The sequence below is a fragment of the Silurus meridionalis genome, chromosome 10, assembly GCF_014805685.1.
Source record: "Silurus meridionalis isolate SWU-2019-XX chromosome 10, ASM1480568v1, whole genome shotgun sequence".
In the NCBI taxonomy this organism is placed as follows: Eukaryota; Metazoa; Chordata; class Actinopteri; order Siluriformes; family Siluridae; genus Silurus; species Silurus meridionalis.
In genome coordinates, this window is record NC_060893.1 from 25,577,397 (window position 1) to 25,593,003 (window position 15,607).

Genomic DNA, 15,607 nt, shown 5'->3' on the forward strand with positions numbered 1-15,607 from the left:
CTGTTAATCAGCAAATCATTATCCCAGTGGTGGGCGTCATCCAGTAAATGCACAGTGCACAGTGGGGGGCGGTCAGGGCCAGCAAAGTCTTCTTTACTGGTCTAAACACTATCAGAAGCACAAACCTACATTTACAATCTTAATACTAATATTTGTTACATACAATTTTATTACTTTATTCCCAACAGTTTATTCTCTTTATTTCGTAGTGTTTCTCTCTGCTGCACTGCTTCCAGTACGTGTATGTGGAGGTTACATTTTTTGTCCAATCAGATTTCAGCCTCTATGTGCTGCCATGTCAATCTAATCTGCCCAGAGCCTTCAAAGTCTGTACTGCTGGCCTTTTTAACATAAAGAATACAGTTGAATCTCGGAGCTCGTGGCCTCAGCACTCGCGACCTCGCATGCTCGCGACTTTCATTCCAACCGGCGACTCTCATTCAGATCGGCTCGTGAGCAACAGCGAGCTGCTCAAAGTGCTAGTTTTAACATTTCTAATCAAGGTGTATCTCATAAAAATTGTCTAATAATTAAGTTTTATGGAGTGAAATAGTGTTATTTACTCATTTAAATCGATTTTGTATAGTGTTCTTTGGGTTTTTACTGGGTTGGAAGGGGCGTATCAAAAGGGCGCGAAAATTCGGAACTCGCGACCGGTCTTGGTCCCTAACCCTGTTTCTTTAACCAATCAGATTTCATATTTGCCTCACAGGGCAGCTAACTGGCCCAGAATAGCGTCAACATTTTTAAGTCCTCTGATTGGTTGGTAGAGGGAAACTGTTACAGCCAAGTTCGACTGAAGAAAAGCTAGACATGGTGGGGAGGTCGGCCAACCCAGAAACTAGCTAGCTTGTCTCAGCCTGGGAAAGGGTTTGTTCACCACTTCCAGGCGAGTGAATACGAGCAGTACCACTTTCTGACATCCTCTGAGGAGCGCTGCAAGTCTGCATTTGTGGTGAGTAGGTTGTATTTAATTTAGATTTTTTATGTTTTTGTCATGTTATTAGACAAATATTGGTTCTGAACTGCTCCAGATGATGTAGGTGCACAGTTGTGGTTGTAGTGTAGAGGTTCGGAGTCTTAACTGGGTTTCTTGCTTTCGTAAAATGGTTTTCACCCTCCATATGTGAAACTCTGCTCTCTGTGTAATGCCACGTGTTGTTATATTGCATTTTTGCAGTATTGATGGTTTCTATAATTGTGACGTAATAGTGGTTGTACTAAGAGGTGGATTAAGTCAGGTACAGTGAGGAAAATAAGTATTTGAACACCCTGCTACTTTGCAATTCTCCCACTTAGAAATCATTGAGGGGTCTGAAATTGTCATCGTAGGTGCATGTCCACTGTGAGAGACAAAATCTAAAAAAAAAATCCAGAAACCACAATATATGATTTATAAACTATTTATTTGTATGTTACAGCTGCAAATAAGTATTTGAACACCTGTCTATCAGCTAGAATTCTGATTCTTAAAGACCTGTTAGTCTGCCTTTAAAATGTCCACCTCCACTACATTTATTATCCTAAATTAGATTCACCTGTTTGAGGTCGTTAGCTGCATAAAGACACCTGTCCACCCCATACAATCAGTAAGAATCCAACTACTAACATGGCCAAGACCAAAGAGCTGTCCAAAGACACTAGAGACAAAATTGTACACCTCCACAAGGCTGGAAAGGGCTAGGGGGAAATTGCCAAGCAGCTTGGTGAAAAAAGGTCCACTGTTGGAGCAATCATTAGAAAATGGAAGAAGCTAAACATGACTGTCAATCTCCCTCGGACTGGGGCTCCATGCAAGATCTCACCTCGTGGGGTCTCAATGATCCTAAGGAAGGTGAGAAATCAGCCCAGAACTACACGGGAGGAGCTGGTCAATGACCTGAAAAGAGCTGGGACCACCGTTTCCAAGGTTACTGTTGGTAATACACTAAGACGTCATGGTTTGAAATCATGCATGGCACAGAAGGTTCCCCTGCTTAAACCAGCACATGTCCAGGCACATCTTAAGTTTGCCAATGACCATTTGGATGATCCAGAGGAGTCATGGGAGAAAGTCATGTGGTCAGATGAGACCAAAATAGAACTTTTCAGTCATAATTCCACTAAACGTGTTTTGAGGAAGAAGAATGATGAGTACCATCCCAAGAACACCATCCCTACTGTGAAGCATGGGGGTGGTAGAATCATGCTTTGGGGGTGTTTTTCTGCACATGGGACAGGGCGACTGCACTGTATTAAGGAGAGGATGACCGGGGCCATGTATTGCGAGATTTTGGGGAACAACCTCCTTCCCTCAGTTAGAGCATTGAAGATGGATCGAGGCTGGGTCTTCCAACATGACAATGACCCGAAGCACACAGCCAGGATAACCAAGGAGTGGCTCTGTAAGAAGCATATCAAGGTTCTGGTGTGGCCTAGCCAGTCTTCAGACCTAAACCCAATAGAAAATCTTTGGAGGGAGCTCAAACTCCGTGTTTCTCATTGACTGGCCAGAAACCTGACTGATCTAGAGAAGATCTGTGTGAAGGAGTGGGCCAAAATCCCTCCTGCAGTGTGTGCACACCTGGTGAAAAACTACAGGAAACGTTTGACCTCTGTAATTGCAAACAAAGGCTACTGTACCAAATATTAACATTGACTTTCTCAGGTGTTCAAATACTTATTTGCAGCTGTATCATACAAATAAATAGTTAAAAAATCATACATTGTGATTTCTGGATTTTTTTTTATAGATTATGTCTCTCACAGTGGACATGCACCTACGATGACAATTTCAGACCCCTCCATGATTTCTAAGTGGGAGAACTTGCAAAATAGAAGGGTGTTCAAATACTTATTTTCCTCACTGTAAGTCCTCCCTGAAGGACCAGGTACCAAATGCATGACCCGCCACTGCTATATCCCCATCTTCACATGTGCCCATGAGCACTGTTTATTGCCAGTTCTCTCCTGTCACAAATAGAACATTTGCAATGAGCATTTCTCACAGTTTTATTTCTTTAATTAAATTATTGTTAATTCATTAAGAGAAGAAATAGTAATCATTATGTTGGATGTTATTCAAAAATAATTTAGTCTATTGGACTGCTTCCGAAATAAGTGAATTTTTACCAGTCAGTCCAGCATTAAGCTGCATCTTCAGCCACTAGAGGGAGACAGAGGACGTCTCTGGAATAATCAGCCAAAATCATGAACACCTGAAGTCCTGAATATTTGAGCAAAACACGAAGACTCTCAAGTCCTTAGTGTTTGTTTTAAAGTCCAGGCAAAAGACTTCTTTCATTTGCATACAAGCACGATACTCTAGTTCTTTCTGTCCACTAGGTTGATTTATTCCCTCTTTCAATATATTAAATTCTTTACCTTTGGTTTTCTCTTTTTCCCCCTGGCATTCCCTTTCTTTATTATTACTTATGCAATTCTTTATTATTGCTACTATTACAACACAATATTAGGCAGATGGTCATGTTATGCCTCATTGTTGTATAAATTCAGTATACAGTATCAAGACTTTCAAAGGCAGAGTATAAAATAATTGTATATTAAGTGTAAATTCAATTTCTAATTAATTAAAAAAAAATACATCTTGATTATTTGGTTCTGATTCTGTGGACTGATGAGACAAAAGTTGAATGTTTTCAATAGGTCTAAAACTAGCACATCATTTAATAAAAAGAACAGCATAGAGTCAAGCATTTTTATTAGTGTGATAGTCTGGGGTTGATTTACAGCTTCAGGACCTGGAAGTCTTGTCATAATAGGTGGAACCATGGATTCTGAAATCTACTAGAAATTCCTGAAAGAGAATATCCGGCCAGTTCATGACCTCAAGAGGTAGAGCTGATATTACTTAGACTTTCCGCCTGGCATTTATTTACTTTCCAGCTCTTTGAAATGACATGACCTTAGATGCCTTAATAGATTTAGATGCCTTAATAGATTTTAAGAAAGTTTTTAGACGCCTTAATATTGTATATAAATTGCCAAATTTGTTCACTTTTTTAACCGTCTGTCTTTTAGTTCCCTTTCAGGAACTCAAGTTTTGGGGACCCAAATCATTTCGACGCAGCGTTTCGTTCCCTCAGAGAAACAGTGTTACATACGTAACCTAGAGAAGTTTTCCTTTGAATTCAAAGAGCAGATTATTGTGTAAGGCCAGTATGAGCCCAGGTTTCCAGCACTAATCACTCATAGCTATTGACCTCCTGTCACCGACTTCTTGTTTCACAGCTTGTTTCAGAGTGGTGCTGGAATAAATCTCTCAGTCCTGTGCACAACTGTAGGCCTCACACACGTTTCTTGATATAAGATAAAGAGAGGAGTTTTCTGCAAGAGAAAATATGAAAAAGAAAGGACAAGAGCAAGAGCTGTGCATGAGGATAGTTGGTTCTTGTTTCACCTGCACAGAAACACAAATTAGAATTAATATCTAGTTATATAATAATATAAAGCTAATCTGCTCCATGCTAATGGACCATGTTGAGAAAAGTAAAACTATAAAATACACAAACTGGTTTGTAGATAATAAAGTAAAGCTGATTTACCTGATGTTTCAAACGTCTTTTCATTTGTTTCTTTAGGCACAGGTTCTGCAAAGTGTAAAAATCATACCTTTATCATCTACCTTTTACCTTCATTTTAACCAAATGATACATTGTACATTCAATACAATTCCATTTCTGGAATATGTTTTGTTTTTATATTTCCTTTTTGAATTTAAGTTTCTATTACTTCTAGAAAAAGGATTAAAAAAAACAAATATTCATGATCATCAAATGAAATGTACTACATAATGTACACCTCCCACCACTGGAGGCATTTCCTGATCTACGGTAGTCAGCAGCAAACATGCTGCTTTAGTGTTTTTGGCTTTGCATTTTCTCAGGCATGAAGGAATTATAAATGTTGACATTTGTTGGAAGAAGATGGAGTTTGTATGAGGTTGTGGTTATGTGATCCTCTGGCAATTCTCTGGGGTTCTTTAAAATACTGCATTATCATTATTTTGTTTTTTGTTTTTTTTTGTTTTTTCACATTTATTCATTAATCTTTTTTTCTTTTAGTCATTCATACCTAATGTCTTGAAACAAGTGTTTTGAGTCTTGACTGTAAAACACTGAGCAATAACGTCATGACTCTGATGTTGCTCCAAACCGAGGATATTCATGGCACCACCTCCAATTACACCTTAAATCACATGCCGTGTTTACTGATACACCACATATTGTCCTTAACCATATGCGTTTGATATTTTTAATTTTTAATTTTCTCTTCACTTTCATTTTTTCACCTTGGTCAGGTCAATTTCTGAAGGCTAGACAACTGGGTGTCCAATGAGGCAGGTCTTGTAGAGTGTTTCTGTACAACAGGAAAATGGTAAAAATGCTAACAATTCCTAATTATTTATAAATACAGGATATGCAAGATTGTCAGGTTTGCAGATGTTGTGCAAAGAAATCAAGCTCTGTATTTATAGCTGTGTGTTTAAAAAGTCCTTCTGGTTGTGGGCCTGAATGACCTGTGTGAAAAAGCTCTTTTTCATTCAGGCTGTGTTGACCTTCAGAGAGCAGCAGTGTTTGCATGGCTGATGTTCATTAATATCTTTCTAGTCTTGGTCCAGAACCATGAGGTTATTTTAAGGAGGTCAGTGTTTGAGGAAGCTCAGCTGATCACACCACCAACCTTTGGAGAGTTCCCGCTCCCAAAAACCAGAATATGATGCTTTTTTGCTAGAAAACGAAATAACTTTCCACATATCCCTGTTTTCCAGCACCATTGTGTCAGTGTGTGTAAAATTGCAACTTAAACACTTACCGAGTGAATTCAACTTGACTGAGAGTTCAATAACACTGAGCGGACTCCACTGTTCCTCAACAGATCTTTTTGTACGTTTTTCTGACTGGAAGCTCCTATACACACCCTTATCATTAAGGGTCAGATTGCTCAAAATTAAGGAACAGTCCCCATCACGCAGCTTCTCTGCAGAAACCTTTACACGACCCTCAAATCCCTGACCCTCATAGAACTCCTCCCCACTACGCTCAAACAAGACCTCCTCATCAGTGCTCCACTTAATGTACGGAGTTTTACTCTGCACTCTCAGTGTACACGGCAGGAAAACTGAAGAGCTCACATCAGCCTTGATTAGTTTATCTGCAGAGACGAGGCCTGAGAAGGGAAAAATAAGTCTCAATTAATGCTAGCACCTTTAAGCTAATGCTCCTGTGTTAATAATCTTAGATTTCATTTATTTGTTTTATTTTTTTGACATCTCTTGGTTACTTACACACATAGACGGTGATCCAAACGGTCCAGATGGTACAAAACTTCATGATGGACTACTTAAAAGGAAATCTACAAACAGTCTTTAGAGGATTCTGCAGGATGTTTGTGGATTTCCTAAAACAAGGAAAGGAAAGCTATAACAGAAAAAAATACAACTAAATATCTCTAAAAAATATAGTTCATGTTGAAAAACAGCAATGATTAATTATTAAAATTAATGATTTTATAAGTACTTCGGTATGGAGGCATAGAGGGAGCGAATTGTGATTTAAAACATTTATTTTTTTATTAAAATTTACATTTTCAATACCATATTAGCAAAGTTTGGTGCAAAAAGGAAATTAACTTATATAATTAAAATTTTCAACAGTAGTTTTAATATGTAAACCTTCTTCTTATTCTTCTTTCGGCTGCTCCCATTAGGGGTCGTCACAGCGGATCATCCGTCTCAGTTTAAATATGTAAATAACAGGCTAATTTTAACGCTTTATAAGAGCTGGATGGACTTTGCCAGGATGGAGAGTGGGTGTGGTCAGCTCTGAATGCATTGTCAAATTTACATCAAGTTAAAAATGCAAGGTGTTGAATAAAAATGCATTTTTCAAATGACCATTTTGAGTGCGTCAGGCCGTCAAACACAGGCAGAAACCGAAGTGCGTTTTGCGAGTTTAATGAAGTAGACCAGCAAAGAGCAGGTAAAGGTAATACTCAGGGAAGTAATCCGTGTAGTAATCGTGGATTTAGGTGCCGTGCCGGGAAATTTTATTACCATTTCTGCATAGACATGTTACACATATCATATCAATTTGGGTAAAACATATAAATTTTATTTTGCAACTTATAAAGTGTTAAAATTAGTATGTAGTTTACATATTAAAACTACTGTTGAAAATGGCAAATGTAACTGATATGATTTCTTTTTGCACCATATGATAATGGAAATGTAAATAAAGAAATTTTAATTTTGAATATTGCGTTGCCATTTTGCATATTATATTTTAAATGAATTTTGCTACCTATATGCTTCAATACCTCCAGATTAAACACCCTAAATTCTTGTCTAGAAGCAACTCAAGCAACACTTTGGCTTCCATGTACCCTATTTCCTGTGTTTTGACTTGTTTGCCGCGAGTTCCGTGTTTGTATTTCTATCTACCAGTGGCGGCTGGCCAATAGAGGGCGCTAGGGCCCCACCCTCCCTGAACCACACACGCAAAATTATAATCATAAAAAGATGTGACATAGAATTTAGCCAATCAGCGTCCTCAATTCTTATCTGCAATGGGCGATGTGACAATGGCGGACTCAGGTGTAATTAGTTCCGGACACGAAAACTCTGTCAAAGACATTCCTGACTTCAATAATAAAAGTCATTGAGAAATTTGTCAATCAGAAGGAGAGGAGAGAAAAATTCCTGTACAAATAAGTAAATGCAGGTTTTTTCACCACATTGATTTTCTTGTACATGGTTATCCTCAGAGTCATGGAAGTATCCAGAATTTAACTGCGACTTGTAAATTAACTGTTCAGAGATGCTTTAACGAATAAACATGTGACCAGATGTTCTTAAACTGTGTCTGCATTTCAATAAATCATATTGCAGCGCTTGCTGAAATTGTTTGCTGTGCCAGTGTGCCACAGCCCCACTTAAGAAAATTTTCACCAGCCGCCACTGCTATCTACCTATCTATCTATCCATTTTTTTCTCTTTTAATAATCCTAAATTGTTGTTGTCTTCCTGACTTGTGCCTGTAGTCAGTTAACTCGACTATCACTAGTGTTGTCTATAGTAATTGCCTCTCACTCAAATCTGTGTATCTTAACTCTGTTCGTGATTATGAGCACTATGCCGGCTGTGTGTCTGACTCTGAGCGCAGGTGAGGACTCTTTCGAGTTGCAAACGGTGGCGTTGGAGATGGAAGCTTTGGAAAAACAAATTCGCGAGCTGCATGCAAAGCATGCCCAGCTGCGAGGGCGGAAAGCGGCGCTTTAAACATCCCGGGCGGACGCGCACTCATCCCAGGTAAATTCCCGGGTTGAACCGCTTCGCCCCTCTCCGCTAGACGGAACATCATACTGTGATTCTCGGAGATTCCATCGTCTTTTTTGTTTTTTAAATACCAGTGTGCTAAACACAAGTGTCAAAATAAAGAATATAAAGATCTACAAAAAGTTCACTTTAAGAAATTTCACATTTTCTCTTAATAGCACAACGGTCATATATAATAATCTTGTTTAGCAGCCAGAATTAAGGATGACTGCTTATTGTGGCAAAAATGTTTTATATGACTAACGATGAAGCAAAAAGATCTTCATATACATATTTGTGTGTGTATATATATATATATATATATATATATATATATATATATATATATATATATATATATATATATATATATATATGGAGCTGCTTTCATCATCCACCCACAATGGAAAACTTCTCAATCATAAAATGTAGAACATTTTGAAGTAAAAAGAGCTCTCTTGAATTAATATCAGAAAGTAACAAACAAACCAACTTTCATCTGCCAATCAGTGAACACCACATTCTTTACAGCTTTTTACACATTTCCTTTGTAATTGATGTTAAATACACTATAAATGCTGTATGTTTTTGCTGTATGAAATGTAGTCGAATGATTGTATATTAGCTCTGTGTACTCATACTGTGTATCAGGTCTACTAAGTCCAATGATTTACCTTAAAATGTGTTTATTGTTATGACAGTACAGTTTCATACTTTACTGCTAATAGTCTATTATATTGTACTGTTAAAAATGTTTAACTGCATGTTGTGGATTGTTTACCACCTCTTTAATTTAAAAACCCGTTTAACCTGCATTTTAGCAGCAATCTTGATTAAATAAATTTCTCCACAGGGTTATTGGGATAGAAAACAAACACCACATCATTTTCTAAGTCATGTACCAAACACTGCAGGTTATGAGGTTATGACGAAATGCTATACTCAAAACGTTCGGTTACAGCTAATTTGATTAAAATGAATTTATTAATATATTTACTTTGTCTTTAGCTAAAAGAAAGTCCTTATTTGTTCACATAAAAGCACAGAAATGGAGATCACACCATGACTCACATGGTACTAGATAGTGAAGATCATGTCCACATGTCCACATGTCTCGACAGGGCGTCTACTCTATTATTCAACCTTCCCGGGATGTAAACGGCTCTCAGCGAGAGAAGGGACCACAGGAGAACCTCTCGTGCCTGGTTGTACAAGGGATGAGACCGGAGACCACCCTGGTGGTTGCAATAAAACACCACAGCTGTATTGTCTGTGTGGACCAACACATGGTGACCCCTCAGGCACAGGAGGAAGTGTTTTAACACCAAAAACATGTCCATCATCTCCAGGCAATTTATTTCCTATGAGAGACGTGGCCCACTCCACAGACCTTGGGCGGAGTGGCCACTTATGACTGATCCCCACCCCATGAGGGAAACATCCGTTGTAAGCGTTACGCGACGACAAGAAATGTCACTGACACACATCTAAGGCTCAAAGGGCACGTCACGAGACGCTGCCGCCAAGAGACCCAGCAGCCTCTGGAACCGCTTCACAGTGAGTGACTGGCCTCTGACTGCAGTGAGGATGACTTCGATCCGGGCAGGAGACAACCTCGCAACCTGGCTGAGTCACACACACCATGCCCAGAAAGTGGTTCTGGGAGAAAGTAAACTCTTCCCGGCGTTCAGTCTTAGCTTCAGTTCCTCCATGCAGGCAACAACGACATACCAAAGCCGAACTGCCTGGAGCTCTGATCGAGCCAATATCAACCGGTCATTGAAATCATTCATAATGTGGATGCCCTGGAGCCGCAGTGGGGTCAGTGCTGCGTTCACACTTTTTGTGAAGGTACAGGGTGAGAGTGCTAGGCCAAACGGGAGGACCAATATTGTTAAGCTTCGCCCCCAAAGCAAACCTCAGGAGCCGCCTGTGTACGGTAAGGATGGCCACGTGGAAGTATGTGTCCTTCAGATCTAACGTGACAAACCAGTCCTTGGACTTGATCTGAGACACGGCCTAATTGAGAGTGAGCATCCTGAACCTGAGCTTTAAAAGTGAGCAGTTCAAGGAGCGGAGATCTAGAATGGGATGCTACTCGCCATCCTTCTTTCGAGCAACGAAGTATGGGCTGTAGAAGCCTGACTCTCTGACCGAGGGGTTGGGGGGGGGGAACTTTAATGGGCCACTTCCTTAGGAGAGTGCGCACCTCCTGTTCCAAGACCAGAGCCTGCTCGAGTCCCACCAGGAGGACACATCCTCTTGAACCGGGGAGGAGAAGACGCGAACTGAATTGCGTAGCCCTTCTCTACAGTATGCAGGACCGACCAAGAGACCTCTGGCAGCCCGACCCAGGCTGACAGAAAGTTTCACAGGGGAACCAACCCCTTGGGGTTGGCCTTTGACCCACTCAGAGTGGCTGGAGCGATGCTCTGCAGCCGAAGACACCTCCTGAGAGGTGGCGGATCTACCCCATCAGCATCGATCTTTCAGGCAGAGCTGCACCCGGAAACACGTCCCATGGCAGGGCTAGCAGACCGGCCTTCTGAACCCGAATGGTATGCCTGCAACACACTCAGCCTGACCTGCCGCGTAGCCCTACCTACTAGAGTAAAAGTTTCTTTTTGTAGGCATACCGAAGCCTTCAGCAATGCACCACCTTGGGAGAGATAGCTAGCTAGCATCTCTTCCACACGTGGCATCGTTCCCATAGCTGCAGGACAGAGGAGCCTGGATTGGCTCTGAGGTCGAGGTCATTTACAATTTATATTTGCGGCATTTAGACAAGAGAGATTAGATTTACAAAAGTGCTTTGAGTCTCTAGCAATGAATAAATCTACACTGGTACGCCAGATTACAAACTTAATATAAATATAACTCATGAAATCTACAAAGCAAACTTGGAAAGTGCTAATTTAAGTGTTTCAGGAAGAGGTACAGTACAGACCAAAAGTTTGGACACACCTTTTCATTCAAAGAGTTTTCTTTATTTTCATGACTATGAAAATTGTAGATTCACACTGAAGGCATCAACACTATAAATTAACACGTGGAATTATATATGGAATTATATACATAACAAAAAAGTGTGAAACAACTGAAAAATGTCATATTCTAGGTTCTTCAAAGTATCCACCTTTTGCTTTGATTACTGCTTTGCACACTCTTGGCATTCTCTTGATGAGCTTCAAGAGGTAGTCACCTGAAATGGTCTTCCAACAGTCTTAAAGGAGTTCCCCGAGAGTTCCCCGAGAGATACTTGTTGGCCCTTCACTCTGCGGTCCAGCTCACCCCAAACCATCTCGATTGGGTTCAGGTCCGGTGACTGTGGAGGCCAGGTCATCTGGCACAGCACCCCATCACTCTCCTTCTTGGTCAAATAGCCCTTGATGCCTTCAGTGTGACTCTACAATTTTTATAGTCATGAAAATAAAGAAAACTCTTTGAATGAGAAGGTGTGTCCAAACTTTTGGTCTGTACTGTAGGTCTTCAATCGTCGCTTGAAGATAGTCAGGGACTCTGCTGTATGTACATCTAGTGGAGGTTCATTCCACCACCTTAGTACCAGAACAGAGAAGAGCCTTGAATTATACTTACCTCTCATTCTGAGAGAAGGTGGTACCAGTCGAGCAGTGCTGGAGGATCTCAGACAGCGTGGTGCAGTGCGAGATGTGATGAGATCTCAGAGGTAAGATGGCACTGGTCCATTTTTGGCCTTGTAGGCACGCATCAGTGTTTTGAATCTGATACATGCAGCTACTGGAAGCCAGTGAAGGGAGCGCAGCAGTGGGATGGTGTGGGAGAACTTGGGCAGATTGAACACAAGCCATGCAGCTGCGTTTTGGATCATTTGCAGTGGATGAATAGCATTCAGGGGAAGACCTGCCAGCAGAAAGTTGTAGTCGAGTCTTGAAATGACAAGAGACTGAACAAGCACCTGGGCAGCCTGTGTGGACAGAAATGGTCGAATTCTTTGGATGTATTAGAGAAGAAGAAGAGCGAGCCACATTAGCAACATGTGGGAAGAAGGACAGTTCATTGTCCATAGTTACCTCAAGGTTACAAGCAGTGGCAGAAGAGGAGAGCATAGAGTCATGAAATGTTATTTGGAGATCTTGACCTGGAGATGATTCACCTGGAATGACCAGCATTTCTGTTTTGCTGGGGTTGAGTTTTAGTTGGTGAGCACTCATCCATTAAAATATGTCTGTCAAGCATGCCGAGATCTAAGCGGAAGCTCATCTGATAGAGGGAAAGAAACGATTAGTTGAGTGTCATCTGCATAGCAGTGGTAAGAAAACCCATGTGAGGATATGACTTCACCAATGGAGTGAGTATAGGGGAGAAAATGAATGGACCAAATACAGAGCCTTCTGGGACACCAGTGGTGAGTCTGCACAGGGCAGATGTGGATCCCCTTCATGTTACCTGGTTTAAGCGAACTTCCAGGTACGAAGCAAACCATTCCCATGCTGTTCTGCAGATACAGTGGCTCTTGAGGGTTGACAAGAGTCTTGTTGTTGACTGTGTCAAATGCTGCTGAAAGGTCCAGGAAGATAAGTACAGAAGACAACTTGGCTGACCAAGCAGCATGCAGTTTCTCAGAAACAACCAAAAGGGCCGTCTCTGTGGAATGTGCCGCTTTGAACCCAGACTGGTTAGGATCATGGAGGTTTTTCTGTGAGAGATAGACAGATAGTTGGTTAAAAACAGTGCGTTCCAGAGATTTAGAAAGAAAGGAGTGAAGTAATACCGGTCTGTAGTTGTTGATGTCTGATGGATCCAGAGCAGGTTTCTTCAAGATGGGTATGACCCATGCTTGCTTGAAGGTAGTTGGTACATAGCCAGATGTTAATGACCCATTGATTATTGTGGAAATGAAGGGCAGGAGATCTTGTGTGATGGTCTGAAGCAGAGTTGAAGGGATTGGATCCAGAGGACAGGTGGTGGGATTGCATAATTGGATGACTTGCAGTATCTCATCTTCTGTTAAGGTTGAGAAGCTTGACAGAGACGTAGTGGATTGCTGGCTGTGTTGTGTAGTCATTGTTGCGGAGGAAGTCAAGGTCATTACATTTTAAGGTCTGGTCTTCTCATCATAGAAGGAGGCAAAGACATTAGCAGTCAGGGAGGATGGAGCAGGTGTGGCAGGGGGGTTGAGAAGTGAAGAGATGATGCTGTGGATCTTACAAGAATCTTGTGCAGAGGCCTTGAGCTTTTCCTTGTAGAAGGCAGTTTTAGCAGAAGTCACATTAGAGGAAAATGTGGTCAGGAGTGCACAGTATTGTGATTTTTTCCACTTCCTCTCTGCTGATCTCATCGATTGCTGCACAAAACTTCTGACAGCCAGGGTGTAGGACAAGAAGTCTTCTCGGGTTTTGTAGTCAAGGGACAAAGGATCCATGGTTGAGGAAACAGATAAGAGGAAGGAGTCAGTAGCAATGTCCAAGGGTAGAGAGGAAATGGAGTCAGTATCAGGAAGAGATGAAAGAGTACAGGAAGCTACAGAGTTGGGAGAGATTGAGTGAAGGTAAGGACGGATAAGAGAGACATGTAAATTGTTTTTCGGTAGAATAGGAAGAGAGATTGAAAAAGAAACCAGGTGAAGATTGGAGATTGAAAGTGGAGTGGCAGTCATGTCTGTAGCTGGGGTAGGGCGGGTGAAGACCAGGTCCAGGGCATTTCCTTCCTTATGTGTTGGAGGGCAGCTGTTAAATGTCAAGGAAAAGGTATTTAGAAAAGTCAAGAGACAAGATGACTGGAGTTTGTCAGATGGGAGGTTGAAGTCAACAAGAACTGTCAGAGGGGTGCACTCAGAAGGGAAAGTACTGAGGAGTGTGTCCATCTCTTCTAGGAAGTCTCCAAGGGGACCAGGAGGGTGGTAGATGACAATGATGAAGAGGTTGATTGGAGAGGTGAACTGAAAATGCATGGAATTCAAAAGAAGACATGTTAGATGAGAAACACCATCTCTGTGATAACAGTAAACCCATACCACCACCTCTACCGGTTTCTGTTGGTAAATGAGAGAAAGCACAGGCAGACGACAGAGCAGCTGGTGTAGCAGTGTTCTGAGGGGATATCCAGGACTCAGTAAGTGCCAGAAAGTCGAAGGTGTAGGAAGCTAAGGCTTCCCCGTGCCGCGCTTCCTCCTTAACGCACCGTGGATGTTATTATTGAACTGCCGTTTGCCGGATTATCCCGATCTGCACGGGTATTTTGTGTTGGCTCTGCCTTTTGCTAAATAAAGTTTATGTTTGCCGTTACTCCGGCTTCTGCCTCCGTACCTCGCCTAACAGAGGTATTGCTATGGTGCAAGAAATTACCCATTTACAGAGATCTACAGCACAAGTATTCACTTCAATGAACTACAAATTGCAGCACCATGTTTTCCCGTCCCATTGATAGAGTAAACACTAAGTAAACACTAAGTTCAATGAACAAATTAATATCTAATATGTTTATTGTGCAAACCTTAATGATATATTTAAGAGCCAGGTTAAAATGTGGTATTTTACTTAGAACACTTTTTAAAACACCCCCCACACACACACATTTTATACACACTATATTGTCAAAAGCATTCATTTGTCTGCCTTCACATGCAAATGAACTTGAGTAACATTTGATTCTTAATCCATAGGATTTAATATGATGTTGGCCCAAACTTTGCAGCTACAACAGCTTCAGCTCTGCTGGGAAGGCTTTTCACAAGGTTTAGGAGCGCGTTTGTGGGAATTTTTGACAATTCTTCCAGAAGCGCATTTGTGAGATGGATTACATTCTCTGATCATCCCAAAGGTGTTCTATCGGGTTGAGGTCAGGACTCTTGTGCAGGACAGTCAAGTTCTTCCACACTAAACTCACTCATCCATGTCTTTTTGGATCTTGCTTTCTGCACTGGTGCATCATCCCCAATTTGTTCTGACAAAGTAGGGAGCTTGAAATTGTCCAAAATGTCTTGGTATGCTGAAGCATTAAGTGTTCTTTTCACTGGATCTAAGGGGCCAAACCAAATTTCTGAAAAACAACTCCACATTATAATCCCCCTACACCAAACTTTACACTTGACACAATGCAGTCAGACAAGTACTGTTCCCCTGGTAACCCAAAAATGAAGCTCGTCCATAAGATTGCCAGACAGTGAATTCAGGTGTTCCAATTATGCAGACTGCGTCTATGAAAATTTGTGAAAGAACAAGTTGCTGTCATTCCCAGTTGCTTCCACTTTGTAATATCTCTAACAGTTTACTGTGGAATATTTAGTAGTGAAGAAATTTCACGACTGAACTT

General features: G+C 41.1%; 1 pseudogene; it reads right to left on the bottom strand.

Moving 5' to 3' along the window:
- Nucleotides 1-4,261: 4,261 nt before the first annotated feature.
- On the bottom strand, nucleotides 4,262-14,644 carry LOC124392059 (annotated as a pseudogene).
- Nucleotides 14,645-15,607: the final 963 nt, after the last annotated feature.